We start from the raw sequence: 13,951 nt of genomic DNA on the forward strand, positions 1-13,951 counted from the left end.
GGACAGGATGTTAAGAACATCCTCTACACTGCTGCTGGAGAGAAAGGTCCCACTTGGAGTTTGTGGCAAAGAGCCTCAGGAGAGACCCGAGGTCTACCCCTGGGATTCTGGAGTCGAGCCTACAAGGGGTCTGAGGAGCGCTACACTCCAACTGAGAAGGAGATCTTAGCCGTGTATGAGGGGGTTCGAGCTGCTTCTGAAGTAATTGGAACTGAAACGCAGCTCCTCCTAGCACCTCGACTGCCAGTGCTCAACTGGATGTTTAAGGGAAAGGTTCCCTCCACCCATCATGCTACTGATGCCACTTGGAGTAAGTGAGTTGCGTTGATTACGCAACGAGCTTGGACGGGGAACCTCAATCGTCCAGGAATTTTAGAGGTGATCATGGACTGGCCTGAAGGTAAAAAGTTTGGAACATCACCAGCAGAGGAGGTATCACATGCCAAAGAGGTCCCACCATACAGTGAATTACCAGAAAATGAAAAGAATTATGCCCTGTTCACAGATGGATCATGTCGTATTGTAGGGAAGCATTGCAGATGGAAATCCGCGGTGTGGAGCCCTACACGACAGGTTGTAGAGGCCACAGAAGGAAAAGGGGAATCAAGCCAATTTGCAGAGGTAAAGGCTGTCCAGCTGGCCTTAGATGTTGCTGAACGGGAAAGGTGGCTAGTGCTTTATCTCTATATTGACTCATGGATGGTGGCAAATGCCTTATGGGGATGGTTACAGCAGTGGGAACAAAATAACTGGCAACAAAGGGGTAAACCTATTTGGGCTGCTGAACTGTGGAAAGACATTGCTGCCCGAATTAAGAATATGGTTGTGAAGGTGCGTCATGTAGATGCTCATGTGCCCAAGAGTCTGGCTACTGAAGAACAACAAAATACCCAACAGGCAGACCGAGCCTCCAAAGTTAAGGTGGCTCAAATGGACTTGGACTGGCAACACAAGAGTGAGTTATTTCTAGCTCGCTGGGCCCATGAGACCTCGGGCCATCAAGGAAGAGATGCAACATACAAGTGGGCTAGAGACCAAGGGGTGGACTTAACTATGGACACTATTGCACAGGTTATTCATGACTGTGAAACTTGCGCCACAATTAAACAAGCAAAGAGGATGAAATCTCTCTGGGGGGAAGGGCGATGGCAAAAGTATAAATATGGGGAGGCGTGGCAGGTTGATTATATCACCTTGCCACGAAGCCGCGATGGTAAGCGTTATGTGCTCACCATGGTGGAGGCAACCACTGGGTGGCTCGAAACATATGCAGTACCCCATGCTACTGCCCAAAACACCATATTAGGCCTCGAGAAGCAAGCCCTGTGGCGACATGGCACTCCAGAAAGAACTGAGTCAGATAATGGGACTCATTTCAAAAATTCTCTTGTAACTACTTGGGGCAAAGATCATGGCATTGAGTGGATTTACCTATCATGCACAAGCTTCTGGTAAAATTGAACGATACAATGGATTGTTAAAAACCATGTTGAAAGCAATGGGTGGCGGAACATTTAAGCACTGGGAGAAGCATTTGGCAGAAGCCACCTGGTTGGTCAATACTAGAGGATCAATCAATCGTGATGGTCCTGCTCAATCCAGCTCTCTACATAATGTAGAGGGAGATAAGGTCCCTGTAGTACATGTAAAGAGCATGTTGGGAAAAGCGGTTTGGGTCTTTCCAGCTTCTGGAAAGGGCAAACCTCTCCGTGGCACTGTTTTTGCTCAGGGACCTGGGTCCACTTGGCGGGTGATGCAGAAGAATGGGGATGTTCAATGTGTACCACAAGGGAATTTGATGCTGGGGGAGTGCAGTCAATAAGTCTATGTATATAGAAGTATACATTTCTGTGTGTGTGTGTAATGCATGTTAATTATTGTTTGCTTGCATATGTATATTGACATGATGTAATGATATGGAATAAGGGGTGGAATGTCATGGTTTTGTGATTTTCGGTTATTGGTATTCCACATCATAAGCGAAAATCACAAAACCATGACAAGCAAACCTCCTACTGCAGGGACATGTGCATTGATTCAGCAATGTGCTTTTAAACACGTGCAACCTTTTAAAAGGCTACAACTATGCAAAAATTAAGAGAAAGATTGAATTTCAATTTTGAAAGCCTACTATTTGCATCATAAATTATTAATAGCCTTCCAATCATGCAAAAAAAAAAAAAAAAACAGGCATGAGATAAAAGTAGCGTGTATCTCCAAGGGAAAAGCTACACAGAATCAGAGTCAGAAAACACAAATTGTCTTTTTCCAAAGAAATCACTTGGTGACTTCATCCGTATTTGCACTGGGGTGATTGATTAAATGAACATGACTTAGGGCTCCAAATCATAAGATGCAAATGGTTCAGCATGCAGTAGCAGAGGTGAGAGCTCTCGGCCAAACTTGCATTGCAATTTTGCAAAATGAACATTTATAGTGCAGCAGAGGCTTGACTAAACACTGTTGTAAGTAATGGCCTCCTGCCACTATAAACTAGTCCTCCAAAATATAATGAATGAGCATGCCTGACAGTTCAAGTAAGAAGAATCTGAGGTAGCATGGGTTGATGGCAATGGTAGAGTTTAAATCTAAATCCGACAGCTCATCAAACCAAACAACCTATGTATACAGAACAGAAGCTTGGACACATCCATCTATCACATGGGAAGGTAGAATAATCAGGTTAACGGGCAAGACAACGTGCTAGGACAGCAGTGGCTTAATAATTTCAATTTGTTTTTATTTCCTCACATTATCCTTTCGTGGCTGGACAATGACCAACTGAACCACTTTCTTAAGGATGAAGGGGGAAAAGAGGCATTCATTGAGACCTGTCTTATTCTCTAATTCTAAGGGATTATAGCCTTCTGATTTTTTTTTTTCCTTCCCAGCTGCCACTGCACTGTCTGTGCTTCATTAGAATTGATTTGCTTCGGTTCCTGTTTGTACTATCAGCTACTGTACTGAACTGCCTTTCCAGTAACAGCTTTTCTAATTATTTTAATGTTAGAAGTCATAAAGTTACAGGTGGCAATGGTCTCCTAACTAATGAATTAGACTAATGAAGTAATTTCTATATACTGCATTAACAGTAATTTCATTCTTTTTATTTCAGGAATACTTTATTTTATTCACTACTTTCAATTTGTCTCAAATAAAATAAACTATTTTTACACAACATCAAGATCTACATGATGAATGCTTCCAAGCTAAGAAACTCTGTTGCAAACAGAAGTGCAGCATGTCACACGGATAACCTACCTAGACATAACACCACTACATCCCTTCAGGTCTGCAATTCAAAGACAAGAATTTAAAAAGATATGTGAACAAAGGAATACTACTCACACTTCTGCCAAGAGAAAGGCTTGCCGAGTGCCACATGCAAGGAACCTAGTGTGAATGTGAGCTGTGAAGCCTAACACAACCCAGAACGGCTTTCTGAAAGTTTGATCAACTTTGTAATTTTTGTGAGAATAACAGGGAAAGCAGAACATTTTAGAAGGTAAATGCTGATCTGGGAAAAAAAAAAAAAAAAAAGACAGTGGGAAGTCACGTCTGAGACCTTAGGAAATTAAGTGCATTAACAGTCTTTTTCTATTCGTAAGCATTTTAAATGATGCTTTTTCCCCCTCCCTTTCAGTGTATACCATCTCTCTCTTCGGAAAGGTCCCTTGTCGCTGACTTTGAGATAAAAGCTCAGTTGTGCTCTCACACGGCTCTGCAAGATTAGCTTGTCCACTTTTCAATAATGATAATGTTTCATAAAAAGTGGGAAACTGAAATAATGTTAAGTGTATTCCAAAGATCTTCAAGACATTTTGAAGCATCTCCACTCAAGCTGAGACTTCCCTTTGAGATGATGCTTACATAAAAATTTCAGCATATTTAAGTAACCCCACAACCGCTCCTTGGTGCAGTGGGCAATGTTGTCCTCCTTTTCTCTTAATTCCCTAACAGCCTGTACTTATTTGCTTGTTCTCCTGTCTCATATAGATGTCAAATGCTTTTTAGTTCATGGTTTGTGCAACACAAACCTGGCTGAGTAGATGAATGACTAAAACTCATCAACGTCAATAAAACAATCAAGTCGTCATCTATTACATTTGAGTCTTTTACCAAAGAGTAAAACAGTCTCAGACTGCCAAGGTGCACTCTCTCTCTCTTCCCCTAGCCTTTGTTAGACATGCTTTTAAATGTTTGAGAATCCTGAAAACAGACTGACTCAACAGGTTATTTGGAACAGCTGGAAAGAAAACTTAGAACAAAAACTGAAGCCCAAACGACTTTGAAAACTAATATTAACTTAATACACCTGGAGGGAAGTAAGCTTCCAAGTCATACTCCATGTGAAAGAGTTTTCTTCAGGATCAAGTAGATGAATTCCATTTAAACATGCGCCTCAATTACTGGCATATCTGGAACTATGACACTAGGCTGCAGCCCGCTGACTTGTATGTATAACAGACTATTTATCATAATGCAAAAGATTATACCTATAAACAAGTTTGAACCCTGACAGCAAAGTCAGCGGGAGGAGGCTGAGAGGGACACAAACCCCCTGATGTTTTTGTTTAGATCCTATTTTATTAAATTAATGAACTTCCATAGCTGCAGGAAAGAATAAACTGACATCTGGCTCCATAGAGTTAGTTCCCTTACAAAACTAATTCAGTAGGAAACACATTTGGCTGTCAAATCCATCTCATTTCTTGAGCACTTGTCCAATTAGAAACCAGAGAAAAGACAAAGTAATCTTTGGAGGGAGGAGAAAAAAACAACACAAAATCAGATTATGCAGGAAGAATCTTATTTGAGAGGAAGAATGCTTCTGACATTTATCAAAACCACAAACTGACACTTCAAAAGGAAAAAGTAAGACAGCTTACAAGACAGAGGTTAATTCATTTTTATTTTTTTCCTTGAAGCCTCATTCACGTCTTCTGCCAATCCAGTCCTGAAATGCTCTCTCAGGTGTATCACCCCTAACAACCACAGCTTTGCTCCTAAAGCTTTTCAGCATTCTAGATAAAATACAGTCATTTATGAAAGAAAACAAAGAAAATATTTTTGCATCTCCTTCTAATGGTTTTAAAATCCATTTTATACTTCACAATACTGGAAATCTAACCTCAGCCACTGTCTTACTGCCAGCAAATGAAACCTGAATCCTGATTTGCCATAGGCCCCAAGCAAACTCCACCAGTACATTCCTAAAAAGCAACCCTATCGTGAACAGAAGAGTCACAACCACTTCCAAAGCAAGGGCAGATTCCCGAGTTGAAGACTCAAATACAGTTTTCCAAATGCTTCTAAGTTTCTCTAGGGAAGTACAACTTGCCAAACAGGGCAATGGTTTTGTTTCTACAGAAATGAAAACCTCCATCTTTTAGCCAGCTGCCACTAGGTAAGGACGGAAAAGATCTGTTTCCAGGTTCATTCCAATCTTTAACCTCCCCTGAGTATGGGGGGCGGGGGGAATTTTTACTACCACTATGACTTTGAAATCATCTGCTAAGAACTATACTGTAGAAGCACTCAAAAGTCATCACATATTTAACCACAGCTATTTCAGAGAGTTTCTCATGAGTGTTGATGACCACCTTTTTTGTTTTGTTTTAAATTATAAATGTTCCAGACATTACAAATCTAAAGGCTTAAAGCAGCTAAGGAAAACCAGAGCAACCAAAGGAAGTTTCTTATACTCATTCGGGATAGAAGGGTAAGAAATACATGTAACCTAATGGAAGCAAATTAATTTATTCATCAGCACCCTGCCCTGAAACAGAAACAAAAGAGAAACAATCATCAAAAGACAGATCTTAATATTTACTAGTTTGGATGTTTTTTTTTTTTTAAACAACACAAATGTTCTCAATACAGCGAAAAACTATTGAAAAGATCTTAAGAATGTATCTTTACATATCCACAAGCACTTCAGATACAATATAAGTACAACTCTACACCTGGTATACGTAGAAATACCTTCCCTGATAATTCTGAGACTATGCAATAGTCGCTGTGATGGTGCTTGCAAAAAAACACTTAAAAGATACTCAACTGTTTTACTGGGAAGTAGAGAAAATAACAATATTATTTTGGCTAACAATAAGCCTGTCACTTAGTACACATTGCTACTTCATCTCGACAGTGCTGAGCTACTAACATTTTTCAAAGCGTACAAGATGCTTATTTCCCTCTCACTCCAGAAAAGCTTGCATTTTGTACAACACAGGGACAAATATCTTTCTGTTGCTATGAAAAGGAAACCCTTCATGCCACATTCAAAAGACCTTTCAGTTTAGATTTGAAAAAGATAATCTGATGTAATGAAAATTGTTTGAAAACATCTGGACTAAAACGAAATCCGGCAAAGAACAACAGATAGGCTATTTTCAGCCTTGGGACATTTGATTTCTTGCTTAAAAGCCTACCTTTGCCGTGTTGACATCTCTGTACAATGCTCACTTCTGTTAGCACTGTCCAAACAATTATAAAAACGATTTATCAAAAAACCACTCACCAGAACAACTTGGTTCTTCAAAATTCTTTCTGTGCCAATACCACTGATTACAGCAATCGTTTATTTTATTTTTTTCCAGCAAGTCATTCAAACAACAAAACATACAGGAAAGTTCCTAAGACCTGCTAGGAGACGAATGATGTAAAGCCTTATTAGAACCAAAAATCTTCCAAGACATGCACATACTTAACAGTTGCGGGTGTTCCTAAAAGCAGCGTATTCTGTTACAAGAAGTGAATGAAAATGCAGAGCTCAACCACGATACAACTAGGTTACACTACAGTCAAATCATCCTCAGATACGTCGTACTTCTAGTCTCTTTTTTAGATGAAAATATGGAAACAGTGGTAGAAAATGGAAGTACAGTTTCCAAAATTGTCCTTGTAATAATCTTTAGAAAATTTAGAAATTAAGTTTAAGGTTATTTGATAAAGGCTATTAAGGCTAAGACCACAGACTGTGCTATTCTGAGGCTGTAACGCTTTGGAATTGCAGTTTCGCAAAGGAAGCATTTACTTGAGAGCACATTTCTTAAATTCACTCCTCTCAGCTCAGAGATCTCAAAACACGAGCAAACGTTGGAGAGAAAGCTGACATACCACTGGTAGAGAAGTCAGAAGTGCAAATACTGTCGTCAAACACTTAATATGCTCCCTCAACTCAACTACTTGCATCTGACATGTTTTCTGGAAGTGTCCCTGCCAAATGCACGAGTATACTACGTAGCAACACACATTCCAGGGAGAAATTGTACTTTCATAACCAACACAGCAGACACATTCTGCAGGTACCGGCCCAGGTTTTACTAGTTTTATGCCAGTTCAGCACAACAAACTCACTAGGTTTTCCAGTGAAAACTACCATGGTTTTTTTTCCCATTTCTTTGAATTACTCCTAAGCACACAGCACTGACTAATAGAAATAAAGACTCGTTGTATGCTGCACCACTCATTAAGACCAGACTCCTGTACTCTGGAAACCAGACAGAACATCAACAAAAGGAAAAAAGTGGTATCTTAAAGCACATGCACATATCCATATGAATGCCAAAATTTAGATAATATTTATGCAAACATAAAACAATTTGCAGTACAATAAGAAACTTCAACTTTTCAAAAAAAAAAAAAAGGAAACCGGTCTTTGGAAGAATAAAATATCTATAATACAGATGTATGATATTTACAGAAAACAGGAAAGGCTGCATGTATAATTTTTTTGCATATTTATACTACACATTTATGTTTTAAGTTTCTGTAAGAGATAATGATTATAAAGACTACACACAAGACAAAGTAGCACGTTACATTGTTCCTTTTCCTTCATGCTAAAGGTTTATCTCTACAATTAAGTAGAAGAAACTGGCCTTTTTAAAAGAGCATTGACATGTTTCATTCAATTTCACAGAATAAATCCTAATGTACAAGTTAAACAGCTTCTTTTGTAAGAGAAAACAACCTTCTGTAATAAGAGTTTGCAGAACAAAGAAGATTCCTTACACAAAATGCTGCATTACACAGGAATCAATGGCAAATAAGACAAGAATCCATTGATTGGCTTCAAACAGCTTTCTCAGAAGACAGCAAGACAACATAACACCCATACAGTCACTGCAAGCGTGCATATGCTTTTTCATACATCAAAAACCAAATGCAGCCACTGGAAACTGAGCATTACAGAGTGGAGCATGAGAGAGTATCTTTGTAGAGATACTGAAAGCATAATCCACCATTCAAGTTTTCCTCTTTACACCAACCAGGCATGAAGGGGCTGAAGTTCTGCAGTATGCCTCGAAAAACAGATTTTAAAGGCATAAGCACCATCAACTCACGTTTATATGAAGTGTCAATTACCTTAGCCACTTTGTCCTAAAAGAAAGAAGCATACAGCTTCTCATGCATTTCAGTAACTTCTCATATTGGTGCTACATCACAATGCAACCCACATGACAAAGTCACTTCTGCCCCCTTATCTTCAGCTCAAAGTTCTAAGAACATAAAAATGGACAAACGTCCACCATAAGCACAAACCTTATCTAATAGGGACCAGGAAAAGACACCTAGCAACGTTTAACAGCAAGCAAGGCAACTCATCAGCAGTGCTCCCTCAGAACACTGCCTTAGCTTGGAGTAATCAGCATTCCAAGTATTTCTAAAGATCATCACAGTAACTAACACAGATGCCAACAGGATCTCCCTATCAGGGATTTGTGCAAATCTTTTCAAAACCTAATGCGAACATGTAGCATCCTCAGCATTACCTAACAAGGAGCTCCACAGCCTTTTAGGAATTATCTAAATAAGTAATTCCTTTCGTCAATTTTTGAAAACTGTATCTGCTTGGAACATCCATGTAGCGTCCGTTAACTGTTGTACTAGAAGAATGAACAGTCATTTCCTCTTCACTCTTCTGTTCTTTTGGGATACCGCTGTCATATTCATTCCTCATCTCTCTCCCAGAGAAAATAAAGAAATGAAACAGTCCTAAACTATTTAGGCATTCCTCATCGGGAAGCTGTTACGTACCTTTAATTCATTCCTGCCTCCTCTCACTGTAGTTTCTCCATCTCCCAGATACAAACTTTCCACCAGATAAGAAGTCCAGACAAACCAGTTATAGACATGAACACCTGGAAGATGTATTATGATGCATTTTTCAGATGACTCGCAGAAGCTCTAAGACCATCACTGTTTATGCCACACAAATTTAGCTGAACTACAATCTTCAGTCTATGCTTCATAAGAGCTAAAACAGAGTCAAAAAATTTGGAATTGCCATCGTGTGAGTAATCACCAAAGGCTACAGTTTGTCTCAACGTCACACATAAGTTCTGGATTTAATCCTTTTCAGCACTGAATAGTATAAGGTCACTATATCACAAGTAACTTCTTTGCCCAAACATTTAAGGAATCCTAAATGGTAAGGGTCCCACAAACAAAATGAGCTCCATGCTCTTTGTATATAAAAGAAAAGCAGCAAGCGTAGCTTAAAAAAAAAATCAGGTAATCACATCTAACGTTTTCCTTTCATTGAAGCACGTCAGAAAAGCCTGTAACTTAGATAATTTGCAAGGAAAAAACAGAAAAGGATAAGAGCATATGCATTTCTTTGTTTTCTGACACTGAAAGAAATTTAGGATTCCCAGATTAAACCATGTGGACAATAAAAGCTCCCATTGTTGATTCACTGCCTTTAACTTCACAGAAGTTGCTTTTTGAAACTAGCTGTCTTCCTTGCATATTTTTCCAGTAATTTTTATTAACTTGAAGTGTTGCTGTTCAATCTCCCAAGTTTCAGATGGGAACAAATGCACAGATTTGATTCAGCCCTACTGCAAAGCACAAAAACAAGCTGCAAGGTTGTTCATAAACTGGTTCATCACAGAAAAACTCAGATTTCAATGACAGAAGCTTCACAACATAAGTCCTGCTGACTTAGGCTCTTGTACACAGAGCATTTCAAACTGAATTAACAATTTTTTTTTAAATCACCTTTTAAGGATCTTATGCACTACTTATTTAAGGATATATTCTCAGACATGAAAACTTTTCTCTGTTCCTGAAAGAGCTTAAAAAATGCAAGCTGTAAGAGTAAGAATTGATGAACAGTATTAATAAGAATTTTGCTTATGCTATTAGACTTTAAAGCAATATGATAAAAACAAAGAATAACCAGTACAAGCAGGCCCAATTTAAACTAACAGACCATTTGATCACCTTAAATGACAGGCTGCTTCTCTTCCCATTACGTAAAGCTGCTACTGCTGGAGATTAGTCTGAGGCATTAATAGGCCCTGAATGACAACTTTTTATTTCACGTGCTCAGGAAAGAGCAAAAGAATTCAGATGTTCCTGGAAGAAGGGCCAATCTACAAGGGAAAACAAACAAGCAAACAAACTAAAACAAACAAGAAAACCTACTACAGTACCTAGCACTGTTGATTAAAAGGTTGCCAATTCATCATGTGCTACCACCATTCCTGTAAATAATGCTCGTTTAGAGTAGGTTGTTGTGGGCCTCAAGACAGACAAATCCACAGCAGTTTCCTCACAATTCCTTCACTGCTTGCTGTTTACATTTTCCTATCTGGCTTCTAGTTAATTTCTAGGGAAACAGATGGAAGGATGACTTTCAAGTTATAAACATTATGCAAATAAGATTAAAAACATCAGCACTAACAACCCTCAACCAGTAAGTAATAACTTGAATAAATCTTAAGCCTGTTTGCCAATATTGACAGACAAACGCAAAAACAAATCAATACAACAGCATGGAAATTCTGTAGAAAACAACAAAGCTGTCAGATGTCTGAAGAAAATAAGCCACTGACAACTTCAGATATGTTACTGATGAGTTCTATGAACTTTAAGAAGAAACAACAACAAAAAGCACCACCACCACCACGCCTCCAAACTTATTGCACTGCACAAGCAGGAATTTTACTTTCAAACATGAAGGAGCTTCCAAAATAGTTCTGAAACTAGTGTGAGTGCTCCCTCTTCTGACAACACATTGCAGAACAGGCCCATCTGCATTCATCAGGGTATGTGGTTGAGAAGATAAAACAATAACACTTTTCATGACAAGGGAGCAGTTTTTGAGAAGTTCTCTATCTATATAATCTATTCCAAAATAGATTATTGCACACAATAGTGCATTCAAGGATGATAAAGAGCTACAAGTGTTCTTTCACAAAATTCTTTTCTAGAAAGGAGCAGAACAGATAGGAACACAGGTCTCATGGTTTCACTGTATCCAACACACCAGCACTGAATTTTCTTCCTTTGCCAAAAATAACACCAAGGCAAGGGAAGTACCACCATCATCAGAGAAACAGATCATTTTTCACTGCGATGGAGAATGAAAAGCTTTCAAAACCTTAAAAGGCTGTCACAAAAGTGATCTAAAATTGCATGTAATTTTAAGCATTTGAAAACAAATATGCAATTCCAGTGGATTCAAACAGCGTTCTCAGTCTAGACCCTTGTCCCCAATTTTATTAAGTCACGAGACTGGCATCAGAAGCATCTCTCAGCTAAATGAGCAGAAAGGATCAATTGCCTTCTTCCCTAAAGAAAAGAAACAATTTCATATAGGTATTACAATAATTCAACGTACCGAGCAAAACCAATTCTTTGCTATTGCGTCAGTAGAGGCAATTTAAATTATTTCCAACTTTAAGATACCCTAACTTAATAATTAAAAAAATGTCTAAGATTTTGCTGCTAGTAAATAACAGTAATGGTAATTAATGTTGCTAGAAGAAAATTGATTTGAATCTTACAATAGTAACTTTGAAAGAAGACTACTTTGACTCTTTCACTCGGAAGGAAACTAACTAAAATATGAAACACAGTGTAAGATAAACCCGTTAATATGAAAACATTTAACACATTAATAGATGAAGTAAGCTGTGTCCAAAATCCGAAAAAGTAACAGCAAATGATGCTTTAGTAATTTAATAGGTCTGGGTTCAGTAAGTCATATCTAAACACAATGGCCCAGATGATTCATTAATATAGACACCATTAGATTAGTAGACCCAGTTCCCCTCTTAATCAGATGCCAGAACTATTGGTTAAGTAGAGGGCCCAAGAATACAAATAGTCACCTGAGGCTCATAAATAATTAAGAAGTTTTATCTCTTTTTTTTTTTTTTCATATGTGTTTGTGACTATTTCTCAAACTCTCCATTGAGCTGCTCCTCCTTCGCCTGGTTACTCAACCAGTATTTTTCAAGCAAAACACTCAACTTGCAGTGAGCAAGCATCACCTGAAATGCTTTCCCTGTTCCCTCAAAATCATAGGATAAACAAGAAAACATGTAAGCCGATGGAAATCCCTTAATAATAAGCTCCATGATACAAGAATTTCCAAAAGCACACTCAACTACAGTTAGTATACTCAGGGCATTTCCACAGGGAATCTCATCACCTCACTCAGAAGCTCTCAGATAAGCAGGCTTACTGATTTAGAAAGCCTGAAGAGTGCACACGTTTCTTAATGACAGAAGATAAAGCATCTTTTTGTGTAAGATGCTTCCCCTCCACTACACTCAATATATTCAGTAAACAAAGCCAGAGTATGATTTTGCTCCTACGGTTTACAAGGACCTACTACAGTGCTACAGTGCTTCGCTATTCCTCATTTAATATAGAGCTGCATACTCTTCAACTTGCTCTAAAATTTATGTCTTTAAACAGTTCTGCTCCCTTTTTATGTGGAACCTTAGAAGTACATCATTGTTCCCAGGTGCCAAAAGCTGCCTTTTCACCCTACATGAGAGAAGTGATGCCCAACAGCTGATTTCCCTATTGGTCCCCTCTCCTCTGGTGGGAGCTGATACTACTTACTCTCCGTGGCCGATGATCTTAATCTAATCACCCACATTTCCAAATTCCCAGGTATGTGTTACGAAAGCATCATGACAAGCTCATACCCATTTGTAGCAATATGATGCAAATAGTCCTGAGAAGATTTTTGTATCAATCATTTGTTATATTTCACAACTTTTTAGTAAATTAAATATATGTTCTTTGATAACACCAGAATGAACAGCTGAAGGCCACTTGAACATGCCAATTTCAGGTAGTACAAGAGGAACAAAGAGGCCAAAAGTCCCTGGTCTTGACCATGACAGTCTGAATGACAAAGAGGGAACACTACATTGGCAAGATGGGCCAAAACACACAGCTCTCATAGCAAGCACATACGACACGACCTGCATTTCCTTCTGTCAGCAACATTATGCTGCAAACTTGCTCTGTAAAACACTTCCCTATCAGCAATAGAAAGAGGCAGCAAAAAACAGTCCTTAATCACATGAACAGAGCAGATACCTGTTTTAACCACATATGTAACTAATACATTTAGTTTCCACTGAATCTTAATGCAGGTTCAGAACCCCTCCCGCCAAAAACAGAGCACATGTGCACACAAATTCTGAGTTGGAAGAAAAACAGAACATTTTCTATTGCATCTCATCCCATACTGTTTTAACTGGCTCAATTTCTGATCATCTGTCAAGACATACATTAAAAATACCTCAAGTTGCATTTGCCACTTAATACACATTTTTCTATTCCATTCTTTCCCAGGAAGGTAATATGAAATCATACAAACCACTGCAACCATTCAAAGACTTCACACTATCAATGTTTCATCTCAGCATATACCAGAAATTTACTGTCAGACCATCAAAACAGTCTATACAATCACCACTGTAATACAGCATTAAAGATCTTTAAATAAAGAAAAAAGCAACTTTTTACAAGAAACCATTACACTGCAAATGTTAACACAATCTATTAATAAACTTGGTTTCCATAAACAAAAAAAAGCATTTCTCACCTTGCCTTCAATAATCTTAGTCGTTACTGAAGCACCCTAATTAGCTTCTTGTTTATAAAGACTAATTACCATTTTAACTGA

At 38.4% G+C, this 13,951-nt stretch overlaps 1 protein-coding gene across 3 annotated transcripts in view; it reads right to left on the reverse strand.

Annotated features, from left to right (window-relative positions):
• The window catches only part of PARG (poly(ADP-ribose) glycohydrolase), a 67,277-nt gene that overhangs the window by 42,702 nt on the left and 10,624 nt on the right, over positions 1-13,951 (reverse strand). The window lies entirely within an intron of this gene.

Source organism: Numida meleagris, chromosome 5, assembly GCF_002078875.1.
Source record: "Numida meleagris isolate 19003 breed g44 Domestic line chromosome 5, NumMel1.0, whole genome shotgun sequence".
NCBI lineage: Eukaryota > Metazoa > Chordata > Aves > Galliformes > Numididae > Numida > Numida meleagris.